This window comes from Pollicipes pollicipes, unplaced genomic scaffold, assembly GCF_011947565.3.
Source record: "Pollicipes pollicipes isolate AB1234 unplaced genomic scaffold, Ppol_2.1 Scaffold_7261;HRSCAF=8764_pilon_pilon_pilon, whole genome shotgun sequence".
Lineage (NCBI taxonomy): Eukaryota > Metazoa > Arthropoda > Thecostraca > Pollicipedomorpha > Pollicipedidae > Pollicipes > Pollicipes pollicipes.
This window is the reverse complement of record NW_023597054.1, coordinates 48,028,254-48,040,274: the sequence shown is the minus strand read 5'-3', so window position 1 is coordinate 48,040,274 and position 12,021 is coordinate 48,028,254. Positions and strand designations below refer to the sequence as shown.

Genomic DNA, 12,021 nt, shown 5'->3' with positions numbered 1-12,021 from the left:
GAGGGCGATGTCGGACGCAGGCCTCCCCCCCCCCCCCCCCCAACACGTTAGCCAACATTAAGTTACACAGGGAGACACTGGAACCTTCTAGGACACGTTCGTCCATCTTGATATTTATTGTTAGTTTACGGGCAATATTGATAGTAATCATAGCAGCATGCTTCTGCGACAAACTTTAAGAGTAAGCAGGCCAAACTGGTGATCACATATACACCTAGCGACGGACACTCTCCACAGTTTTGCAACTCGAGCTTTGTAGTCCTGATGCTCACTCAGATTCGGAACCAGACCTGTGTCGCAACACTGCTGATGCGAGATAGATCCGCGTTGAAACATTTAGACCCACCGCGCGCGCGGTGCGCCGCACTTCCGTCCTCTAATCCGACAGAGTACGGAACAGCTGTATGGCGCTGCCGGCGCCAGCCATTGCGCAGTGGAGCTCGACGCCCCTGCGTCGCGCCACTCACGGGCTTGGTCGCCTCTGCGGGGCACCTGGGCAGCGGCGCGCCACGCAGCCAGAGTTGCAATAAAACCCGGCCGATGGCCCTGCCGGCGCGGCTAGCACCGGGCGCCAATTTCGGGCTCAGGCGTACACGGCCAGGTGCTCGTCAGAGGCGACCCGCCTTTCAATTACGTTCGCCGCGGCGGTGTGATCTCGAAGAAAGGTCAGCCCCGCCGCCGTCGCTCGCGAGGACAATGCGTCGTCGTCCAGTCAGCGCCGGCGGGTTTATGGTCTCACGGCCGGCCTGCGGCGGCCACTGGGTTTATGCGGTCCCAGCGGCCGGTGAGAGAAGAGTCAAGAATCGTGGTCCACGGCACAACACTCCCCCCCCCCCTCCCCTCCCCTACCCTCCCTCACCTACCCTCCAGCGTCAGCCTGCCTGCAAAGCGGACAGCGGAGTACAGCGTGCGCCAGCTGCTCGCGAACGAATTTTGCTGGCTGTGTATGGGCGCCTTGAGAGGGAGGGGGGGGGGGGGGGGGGGGCGGTCGCCGCAGACACAATTCGCTCTGCCCGCAGAGGTGCGATACCAGGCAGCGTTAAAAAGCGTTTGCAGATAACGCACCAGTCCCACCTCTGTACGTGCGTGCTCTAGGCATAATGTATTGAGACATATACACTTACTCTTCGCTTTACAGCTATGTCCAAACTGAGCTGCAAACACCATCTAAGCCATCCTGCAGCCGTGCCTACGGGTGCAGTAAAACTAACCTCTGACACCCAGCCAAGCGAGCGCCGCCGACCTGGGCTCGAAACTCTTCCTCCGGCCGCCTCGCCTGAACGCCTCGCCTCGCCCGCTGCACGCGTCGAGGCGTTCGGCTGCACATGGCAGGGCTGTGGCAGGTCACGCCGCCCCGAGCCGACATGCACACCGCGCTTCTCGGGACGCAGTCATTGCGTCCAGTGCCAGGTTCGGGGTGTGCGTGGAGTCACGGAGTCAACGTTACCATGTCGCGAGCGTGGCCTGTGCCGATGTCGTCTGCATGAGTACCGGCCAGTCGTACCGCGTGTTCACTCGAAATTTTGGTAACGACGGGTAATGAGATGACTTACTCATTACTGAGTGTTAGCTGCAGGCCCCGTGTCAGTTGCGGCGAACAGCTTCCGTGAAAGTGAGGCTGCATAATAAGGTCGGTGCTCCAGGGCCTCACTGTTTCATGAGTTTGAATTTTGATAGTTCAGGTATGTTGCATAATATATTTCAAGTGATGAACTTGTGATTGTGATTCAAGTGAACTGCGTGCGAAGCATTATCATTCCATCAGCTTTCCCGGAAAGCGTGCCGCTCAACCCTTTCCAACATCGACGTTTAGAAAAGCAGCTCACACGGCGCTTTGGCGTTCACAAATGGGCTTTGCACGCCTGGACGCGTGGCTCACGCTCTCTACACCCGCACGGACCGAACGGCGGACTAAAGTCGTCTGGCCGTGTCCCATCCGGATCCGGTCCGTCTGCCGGCGCGCCTGCCGGTGGGACAGACCCCTGAATCAGACGGCCCGCCTGCCGCGCTGGGACGTCTCACGCGGGGCAACCCTGACCCGCTTGCCGCCGACAGCCGGCTGTGGTGAAATACGCCCTCGCGCGGGACTGCCCTGCCGCTTGTGCCCGAGCGATGCGGCGGCGTCCGTGTTGTTACGGAGCGGCATCCGGCCCTGCAGCGTCATTCCCCAGCCGGAGAGCCTCCTGCACGCTCCACTGAGGGCAGCCGGGCTCGTTATCGCTCCCAGCATTTAGAGCATGCGACGCCGGCGGAACTACGTTGAGACGGCTGGCTGTAAATCACAAGCGGTACGGTCACGTCTCAGCAAAAGCTCAGGGCTCAGATGCGAAAGCTTCACTTGAGGATTAGTAATCGTTCTATTGTAAGCAACAGCGATGGAAAATGACCTACCACCCGGAAAGTGGCGCATGACGATAGCCATCGATCAAAACGAATGCACAAGGCCACCCAACTGCGCAAAGCGTTCCCATCACAGCAGTTCTTTTCATAGCGTGTCTATGCTCAACTGAAAGCACGCAATCTATCAGGCCCAACAGACGTTATCTTGAACACCGGCGATCGCGTTCGTTGCAAGTTATAAAATGCAGCCAAGCGGAGCGACATTGGCTGTCGGCGTGCGACGTGAGATTGGCCAAGGGTGCATTGATTTACGTTGTTACAGATCCCGCATTTCATGGTCCTTCTTATCTTCATTTCCAAGTTCATCGGAACCCAAGGCTATCATTATTGCCATTCAAACTTGCTTTTCCCCGACCTGCTTCCAGTCCCGATATCCCACCAAAGCTGCGTGCTCATGCGACGCCAAACTCTTACATGGTCGGGCGATGTAAGAGTTTGGCTTACATACACACAATGCCCCCGAGCACCGACGTAACTGAATCCTGGCGCACTCGGCGCCGGGTGACTCTGATCGTCATCCATAGCGATGCGTTGGCAGTTGGTCGATGCGTATCTCGACCCACCAGATGGGAGCATGGCAACAGGTCAGGATGGCAACTAGATCTGTGTTCAGGGCCCCTAGTCATATGCCGCCTACGCCGTGCACACGCAAATGTTGATTGGCGGGAGAGCGGCGCGGGATTTGTCGACACGGAGGTGCCTACGCGAATGCGCACGCTTAGGAGCAACGCAATGCATTGTTATTCTCCGCTCTTGCCACCATCAAACGCCTTGAAACATACTTGAGAATTTAGTAAACGTGCTCATTTTCTTTTTGTGTTTATTTTGCTTTGCCAGTGCGGGCTGTTGCATGGCTCATTCCACACGCTGCTACGTGATAATCACTGCACTTGAGCCACAGTTGTGAAGACTGGAAAAAGGTGAGGGATATTTACCAATATGATCATTATGTTCTACTCAAGATATCATGGCTGGTTCTCCCAAAATTCCATAATTCTCGTATGCGACAATTATTATCGAACAACGCCATGCGCACCAGCCATTGAAACAGCTGGTCAAAAATAGCAATCATACGTTGCCATTTGACATCGACATCAACCAGTGACTGTATCCAATCAGCCAATCAATATGATATATTTCAATCCAATCTTATCAGCATATGCTTGTGTTGTGTTTTTTTGTGCTTATGTTTGCCGGTGGGGCAAATCCAAAAATGATTGTCTGAAACGTTTTACTGCCTAAAAGTTATAAAACGTTCTAAGCAAAAGGTAAATAAGGTCAGTGATTTGTTTACCTCCATAAGGTCATGGTAACCGAACACCTACGAGGCGGTTCCTATTTTGGCATTAGAATAAACGTCAAGGATTGCAGTAGGCGTCAGGTTTCCCAAAGTAAAACGTTGGCGTGGGTCATTTTAGGGCAGTGACCTACTCTGACATTTAAGAAGTTCATGGAGCGTGTCCGTTGCGGTTCCCGTCATTAATAAATTCGAAGTGAGCACCAGAAACTTCCCCATAAAATCAAGCTCTCGAGTAAAAAAGGCTAGTTTTGAACTCGGTCTGACCTTCACACCTGACCTTAGGTCAATGGGAATGGTTGTGAATTCAATTGGTTTATTGCATAAGAAACTATCTCAAATATGTATGGCTTGTCAAACACTTCACTGTTGCGTCACATTGAACGATTTGATCTGTAACAGTCCAAGTGACCTCACAACGTGCATCCATTTTTATACCAAATATCCACTATTCAATTTTCTGCAAGTATGCAAAGTTTGACGCGGCTTTGCGCCGCCGTTCAAAAATAATTATAAACAAGCTTTCGGGGAGGGCTCAGTTTGACCCTTACTGAGCGCGCGTTAACGATCCGTGAAGAGTGTTAACAATGTGGGATACTCCCTTTAAGACGTTGGCAAGCTGGTTGTACATACAACAGCAAGGTTGCAGCATCAATGAATGCAAGCGCTCACGGAAGCTGGGACGGGCGACCTCGTAAAGGGAATATTCCACATGTCAGAATATTGAAACAAGCATCAGGTATGATACAGTAAGATCGTTTACAACCATTGGTGTACTTTTAAGTGGAAAAGACTGCTCTAGACAACACAATTGCTCTGTTAAATAAATATTATTATTAATACGTCACTGATTGATTACGTCATCGTACCTTGCACAGCACTGATCGAGAACCAACAGTCGGCCGTTATATCTGGAAATCGTGCTCACAAACGCCATATATTAACGACTCCATAATCATATTTTTCTTGGCCTTGGTCGCCTCACAGCCGATGGGATGACAGGTTGTGAATCACGTTATCATGATGCCATGAATACCTGGGTGACCATGGAATAGTATGCAATAAAAAGTCTGCACACCCTCGAGGGCGTATAGCTCAGAAACTAGAGGGGTTTAGGTCTCAAGAAGAAGAGAACTGTGAACTACACCGAATTATCTTCAAGGTGGCTATTTCAGACAAAAACTCCATACAAATGTGGAACACTCCCTTTAAATAGTTGCCGGTGGATAAGTCAGTAAAGCGTATGCGCAAAAACAGAACAAGAACTAAACAGAGCCGGAATATAATGTGGCATGCCCGGCGCGCGCCCAGCACGTGAGTACTGTCCACATGCCTTGAAAACTGGCCACATAGCAGCAGTCCCATCATACTCTTCCACCCCACGTACAATGCACGCGGCCCTCGCCCAGACCCTCAGGCGTCTGCAGATTGCGACTTGAAAAAGACGATACGATTTCCACCCCGCAGTGGCATTGATGGCTCTACGCATCGAGCTGGAATGATCGGCTTCTCCCGTAACCGTTTTATAATCGCGATGACGGCCACGCGCTGACGTTCGCTGAAGGATCGACGATCTCGACGATCTGATTCTTTTCTTGTTCATTGAATCTTTGCTTTTCCGCGTCCAGCCGTGTTGAGATAAGCGCTTAAGCTGTTCCATAGTCAAGGGTGTTTTGCGGGGAGGAGGAAGCGGACAGCGCATCGTCATGCTAGCCGCTGAGTGTTACATCTGACGCAAGCTCGCTCTCCTGTCCTGAAGCCTCGCCGCAGCGTGGAGTGACTCCCAGCGTCCCAATAAACCGGCCGCCACCGACGTCACGACCGGTGACGACGCCGGACCGCCACGGAGCCGAAGCGGGCCCGCCGCCGTCTCTATCCCACGCCTTTCCAATATCGGCAGCCGCGCCCGGCCGCACTTATGGCGGAGTGATAGTGTTCCGTCACTGTCCTACCGCGGGGCGTGGCAGCACCCTGGCCTCGCGCTCGACTCCGCTCCTTCCCGTGCGACCTTTGCCTGGCGCGCGCTCTGCGGTCCGTTGCTCAGATTTCGCTCATCTCGCAGCCCCTTGCTCAACTGTCGTACGACATGTGGCGTCCAAACATTCCCCTCGGCTGAGCGCTGTGACACTAAGCTGTTTGCCGCCGCAGAGATTAGACAGGCGATCTGAAAACAGATTAGTCGACAAATTCGGCATGGGATGTTTCGCTGAATGTGGCCACCTAGTCCTGCGATGCCAGTACGTAATTATTAAATTCGAACAAGACCCAACGCCATTCGACGGCACAGGTCAATCTTATTTCTGAATGGTATAGTTGACCTCTCTCACATGATTGATAACGTAACAAAGATATCAAAATATATTGCAAATTACAACAAACAAAAAAATCGAGAAGTAACACAGGCCACCGTGAGACCCGCAATGTCGTTCTTAGGGTCTTCTAATCGGCGCTAAACGAAAGAGGGCATTCGTGCGGTTCAGAATCCTAAGAGCAGTGCTTGCATAGATCAAGGGTCAATATCAATCTAGGTCACGGTCATGTTAAGTGAAGGTCATGTCACCTTATTGGACGGCCTTATCATTGCTGCTATATCGGGCAGCATAACCTTACGCATACGCATACGAACAGCATACGCGTCGGCAATTGACACAGTCGGGAGACCGGAGACGTCTTTCTTTCGGTCTCTGATCTACATGTATATAAGTCTCAAGGGGCGCCCAGGCCGCCCGGCCAGAGAATCTGTCACTTCCAGTCTAGAAGCATTCGCAGATCAACAGCTCACCTTTGGTCAGAAACAAGCCGGAACAAAACAGCAATAATCGCTTCCTCGAATGGTAATACACGTGGCTGCGAAAGGTCGTAGCTTACGTTTACGACCAAGGACACGTGTCGGATGAGGACGAGCTATCAATTTTACGCTTCAGCAATGCACATAAGTGTAAGTGCCAGGGTCGCAGCGGACTGGTAATGGCTGTATTGATCCCAGTCACACTGGACGAGGCTTGACAATGCATTTCTGCGAGTTGAGTGGTCTCGGGTTCAAACAGACGTCGTTGAATACTTGAAAACATGAATGAAGACAGTGCATGACAGCAGACAAATGGCATTGGACTGGTTTCATATGACATGCATCCCAAACCATCCTTATGTCTTGCAGCATTACGACGGCGATAAAGCACAGATGAAATTTTATTATCTAAGGTAAGATAACTTATAGGATGAGTATAAGGATGTAGGATGGTCGGATAGCTCCCAATGCGGTATAAGATATCGCGGTTTAAGATATGGAATGCTCGTGTCCATGTTTATCTTCATTTTATTCACAAGCAGTTCCAACGTGTGGTTATTGTTTTGTTCGGAACAATTACACAAGTAGTGTGGACACAATATTAAAGCGTTTACATAAAACCATTGCGTACCCACAATGTTAAATACGAGTTCAATATTTCAGCTGTAAAGCTACGCTAGGTGCAGCCTGAGGAGCGGAAGTGCACAAATTACGGAACTGTGGTCTTTTGTAACAATGCCTTGTCTTTTGAATCATTGATGTAACAATGGCTTACATGATCTTTTAAGATAAATATAGTGTTTTGGTTTGTCGTAGTGAGTGTTATAAACTTGAAACAAGAAATAAAACAAACATTTCGGCGGTGAACAATAACTACGCGATGCAAACAACTAGAGCTTTCCTTTGTCATGATAACCACTTGTAGCCTATGAGCAGGGGAGCTCGTCTCAAAAAAGGTTCATGCCGGCCGGCCAACGGCCCAGCCGGCAACTGATAGTGCTGCCCTGAACAGATCAGCTTACGCTACCGCATTACGACATCCATGACCCTGTGCCCCCTCGTGGCGTAGCTGTCTGGCATGTCTATAAGACACCGCATCACCAGTGCGCGGGAGCCCGTCACGCTGAGCAGTAACGCCGGTACTTAAGACCACACACACACCCCGCGTCACAGAGGCCGGGCCTCGGAGTGTGGGCAGCGACCGGTGGAACGACCTTGTTTTTGCGCGTCGCGCGTGCCTGGCTGTTTGTGTGAGTGATCGGGCGCCGACGGGTCAGCCGCCACAGGCGTCCGCCATGTCGTCAGGAGTGCTGCCGACGCGGCTCTGGCTCGGGACCCGTCCGGCTGTGGCTTCGGCAGCGCTGGGCCAGCTGCCCTCGCATCGAATCAGGAGCTTATCGATCGCGCGTTTTTTAAGCTGCTTTTTGGCCTTTGAATCATAAGAGCACGCGATGCACTCACTATTTTTCAAAATTTTCATCAACATAATTTCGGCTGTCATTCGAAGCGGTTTTTAAAACGTTTACAACCATTTCCGGTTCACTCCAAACCCTTAGTGCCCACGATCCGACGTGTAGTCAATATGAAGCAAGCAACAGACATTTAAGACAAAGGGTGGAGTAGGATGCCTTTCTCACAGGGTTCGCTCAGGTGAATACTTGGTCCGCTATGATCTTCAGAATCCCACAGCTGCCACTCACTATCGCTGCCAAAGGATGCCTCAGTGCCTATTCGGCGTTGTTTGCACCTTCTGCCAAGCGTCTGGGCCGCGGTGACGTCATCATGGCTGCCTGGAAAGAGCCGCACCGCGTACTCCAAGGCTGGCCATCGTCCAGCTGTTCTTGGGATGACGTAGGCTGTTCGTCTGACAATAACGCTGTAAACTGTGTGTCGTTAAAGATAAAGGGACAGTAATTCAATCTGCTCCACCTTTTTTGGCCTTAGGTTTGGTAGGAATGTCACGAACAAGGAAGTGCTGAGATCGACCGCAAGAAGCTATTGGCGGATGCGTGGATAACTGGCAGCAGTTGCCTTCGAATATATCATGAGCACTATGTTTTGCCTAGGATCGCCAATGTCAGTCGTCGGTCCATGCAGTGTTCAGATGAACGTGCTTCCAGAATTCAGACCACTCCTTCTGGTGTGGAACACGAGTGGGTGGCGGCCCGGTGTTCTCTGTGTGCGCGTGACCACGCTCAGTTAGATACACAGTGCCATTCTGCGCTGCAGCGACCGATGGAGGGCCATGTACAAAGTGCCAATCTAGTTATCACCCCGTGGCGTAAACTGAAACCGCGCCGTTCTCACACCATGGCACCGCTTTCATTGCCCACCCCGCCAATAGCTAGCAACCGGATGAAGCCACCCCGAGCCGTGCACGAAATACAATCATTATGCATATGGGGAGCGTCGAGTTTGCATCAGAAAGCTCACATTTCCCACCGAGCGACCGCCCGCGACGTGGCCCCAGCCGTGGGAGCGTTGTTACAGGTGCAGCTGCAGGGGCACATGACGCGGTGTCCCAGCCGACTCCTCGCCACTGGCCGCAGACAATCGTGGACTATCCCAACACGCGACGACGTGCGTGGCGCACTCATTAACTTCTTCTTGTCTGGAGCGGCAGGACACACTTGACCAAGGCCTTGCGGTGAACGCTGCGGAATGTGGAACGTTGGGAGTTACAGGTACTGTGCCGCACTTGTGATCAGAGAGCCAGCGGCTACCTGCTGTGCACATGTGCACTGCAGAGAACACAAATATTTGCATTGCTCACTGTGCTGGGAACCGCGTCCACCGTTTTTTGTTTTTGCCGATGCTGCAAGCTTGCCTTTCGGACTACAAATAGTTTAACGATGAGCTGCTAGTTTTCTCATCATTGGTGATGATATGCTGCGTTTCCTGACGCTAGTTCGGTTCTTTTCACGAGCATTTTGCTGGATGGTGCGAAATTCTCCTTTACCACTAAATCAATTTCAGCTATACGTTCTAGATACTGCAATACTGGTATCATGCGTCACTGGTACGCCGAGGTTTCAACATGCAAATGGCCTTAATCGTTTTCAGGATGTTTTGCGTGGCCGATCAAAGGCAAGGCATGCGCGTACTTGTCACGATTAACATACACGCTCTGAAGCACGGAGTGCATCGCTGTGCACGCTACAGGCTCCTGTCGTCAATCGACATTGTCCAGACATTGTTGGATCTATCACGAAATGACGCCAAATGCAGTTTGAGGTTAAAGAGAAGCAAAGGCATCTTTGTATCTTACCTCACTGTACCGGCTGCAGCAAAGCCATTTACAAGCACGTTCATTAGGTGTGTATCACATTTTTTAATTGAACTTACCGTACATAATTCAAGACATGTCGAAGTGTTCGCAATCGTCTTAAATGCTTTAGCGAGGGAAATCGTTCATAAAAACGGCCAACCTAATAAATAACCTCGGACGCATGCTAATGTCACACTTGTGACGCAATAATTACATTAAAGCTCCGCTGCAGCCAAGATCCACCTGTTTACTGGCACTGCATCGCAGAATCCGATACAACGCACCTGTGGTAGAACAAATACATGCTCCACGTTCTAACGCCAGCACCGGCCCATAAGAAAAGCTCCCGCTCCATTGCCACGGGGCTAAAGCATTCCCGCTTGCTGACGTTCGGCGCGCACAGGATGCCATGCCGCAGCACGACCGTCGCTTCGATGTCCAAGCGAGACAGATCACCGGTGCAGCTGACGCCGTCAAGTCCACGCCGCGCCACTGTTTGTCTCGCTGCGCGGTCACCAGCGCGCCCTCGGTAGGTCACGTGATGGCCGGTCGCGCGCAGCCGGTGTTGCCAGGCGTCAGCTGGGGCGACGCTGCCAGATTGCAGGCGGCGGAGGAGAGGACGCTGCCAGACTGCAGGCGGCAGGGGAGGGGACGCTGCCAGACTGCAGGCGGCGGGGGCGGGAGCTGCCAGACTGCAGGCGGAGGAGGCGGGAGCTGCCAGACTGCAGGCGGCGTGAGCGGGCACGGCCAGACTGCAGGCGAAGGGGGTGGGAGAGGCCAGACTGCGGGCGGAGGGGGCGGGCGCTGCCAGACTACGGGCGGAGGAGGCGGGAGCTGCCAGACTGCAGGCGGCGTGAGCGGGCACGGCCAGACTGCAGGTGGTGGGGGCGGGCGTTGTTGGATCGTGCGGTCCTCGCCACGGACGGCTGCGCGCCATCGGTATGCGACGGCGAAGGGCGATAAGGCTTGGAGCAGCGCAGCGTATCTGACCTCCAGTGACACGGGAGCGAGGTTGCGATGCTCGGCCCCCGAGGAATAATGACTCGAGGTGAGCGAGCGGGCAGTTCTGACCGCGTCAAGCACTGCAACCTTGACAGGTATCAATAAAAATATCCATCACCATCCATCGAAACACATGAAAACAAGGGATATAGCTGCTGAATGTGCAGTAAGCGCTGGTTGAGCTAGGTGGTAAAAAGAAAATATTGTGGTCGGATGATGTTAAAGCTCGCTGATACACATGGAGCTAACTCGGGACAAATTAACTCACATCACGTTGGAAAATTTATCGAACTCAAGACAAGTCGTCAGCGCTGACTGGCGCGTGTGGAAAACAGCGTGTGGCAGTGGACGAAATGGCGCCCACACACCGGGGCATTGCCTTGCTGACATCGAGTTCAGTGAAGTTGCTGAGGATATACCACCCTTTTATGGTAGCTCATGCATACGTGCCCGCCATTTACAAACATTGTGTCTTCCGCTCTCCGCGCGGCGGTCCCTGGAGCGCTTCGGTGCGTCGTCAACAACCTTAATTACACCTGTCATTTGTATAATTAAACTCGAGCCGCGTCGGGGGTGGCGCTTGGGAGCGCAGATTGGATTCAGGTTTCCCGCCGGTGTCCATTAAAAGCTCGGGTATCGATGGAAACTGCTCACCGCAGTGCATCCACACCACACCCACACCCACGCGCATGCACACGCATACACACACGCACGCACGCACGCACGCACGCATGCACGCATGCACGCACGCAAGCAAATACGCACTCACGCACGCACGCACACACACACGCACGCACGCACGTGGACCCCCCCCCCCCACACACAAATATATGGATATATATATATATATATATATATATATATATACATAACTTTCTGAGCCCCAGAATACATCAGAATAGGCATAATATCGTAGCACATTGAAACAATTATATGATGCGGTCACTGATTCCCAATGGCTATCTTATCGGACATAAATCTTCCCCGAGCCAACGCATCTGGCTGCAGCGTTTCGTGTATGTGTGTCATTGGGGCTTTACGACGCACTCAGCTGCTGAGCCTATATGGCGTCGCCTGCCTCTCACCCTGGCAGGAAGGGCGGGTACCGCGGGGAATCGAACCCCGTACCTCTGGTTTCCCAGACGCGCAGTGGTTGACGCAGACGCGTTAACCACTACACTACCGGCACCCCGTCTGCAGCGTTTCAAAAGCCGACAGGTGAGAACTTTGTGTTAAACTTGGTTTACTTTCCTCCGCAGATACTAA

At 52.5% G+C, this 12,021-nt stretch overlaps 1 long non-coding RNA gene across 1 annotated transcript; it reads left to right on the top strand.

Moving 5' to 3' along the window:
* Positions 1-3,199: 3,199 nt before the first annotated feature.
* On the top strand, positions 3,200-7,466 carry LOC119112757 (uncharacterized). The gene is made up of 3 exons (XR_005095774.1): positions 3,200-3,320; positions 4,873-5,011; positions 5,457-7,466. It is a non-coding gene; the product is annotated as an uncharacterized LOC119112757 (long non-coding RNA).
* Positions 7,467-12,021: the final 4,555 nt, after the last annotated feature.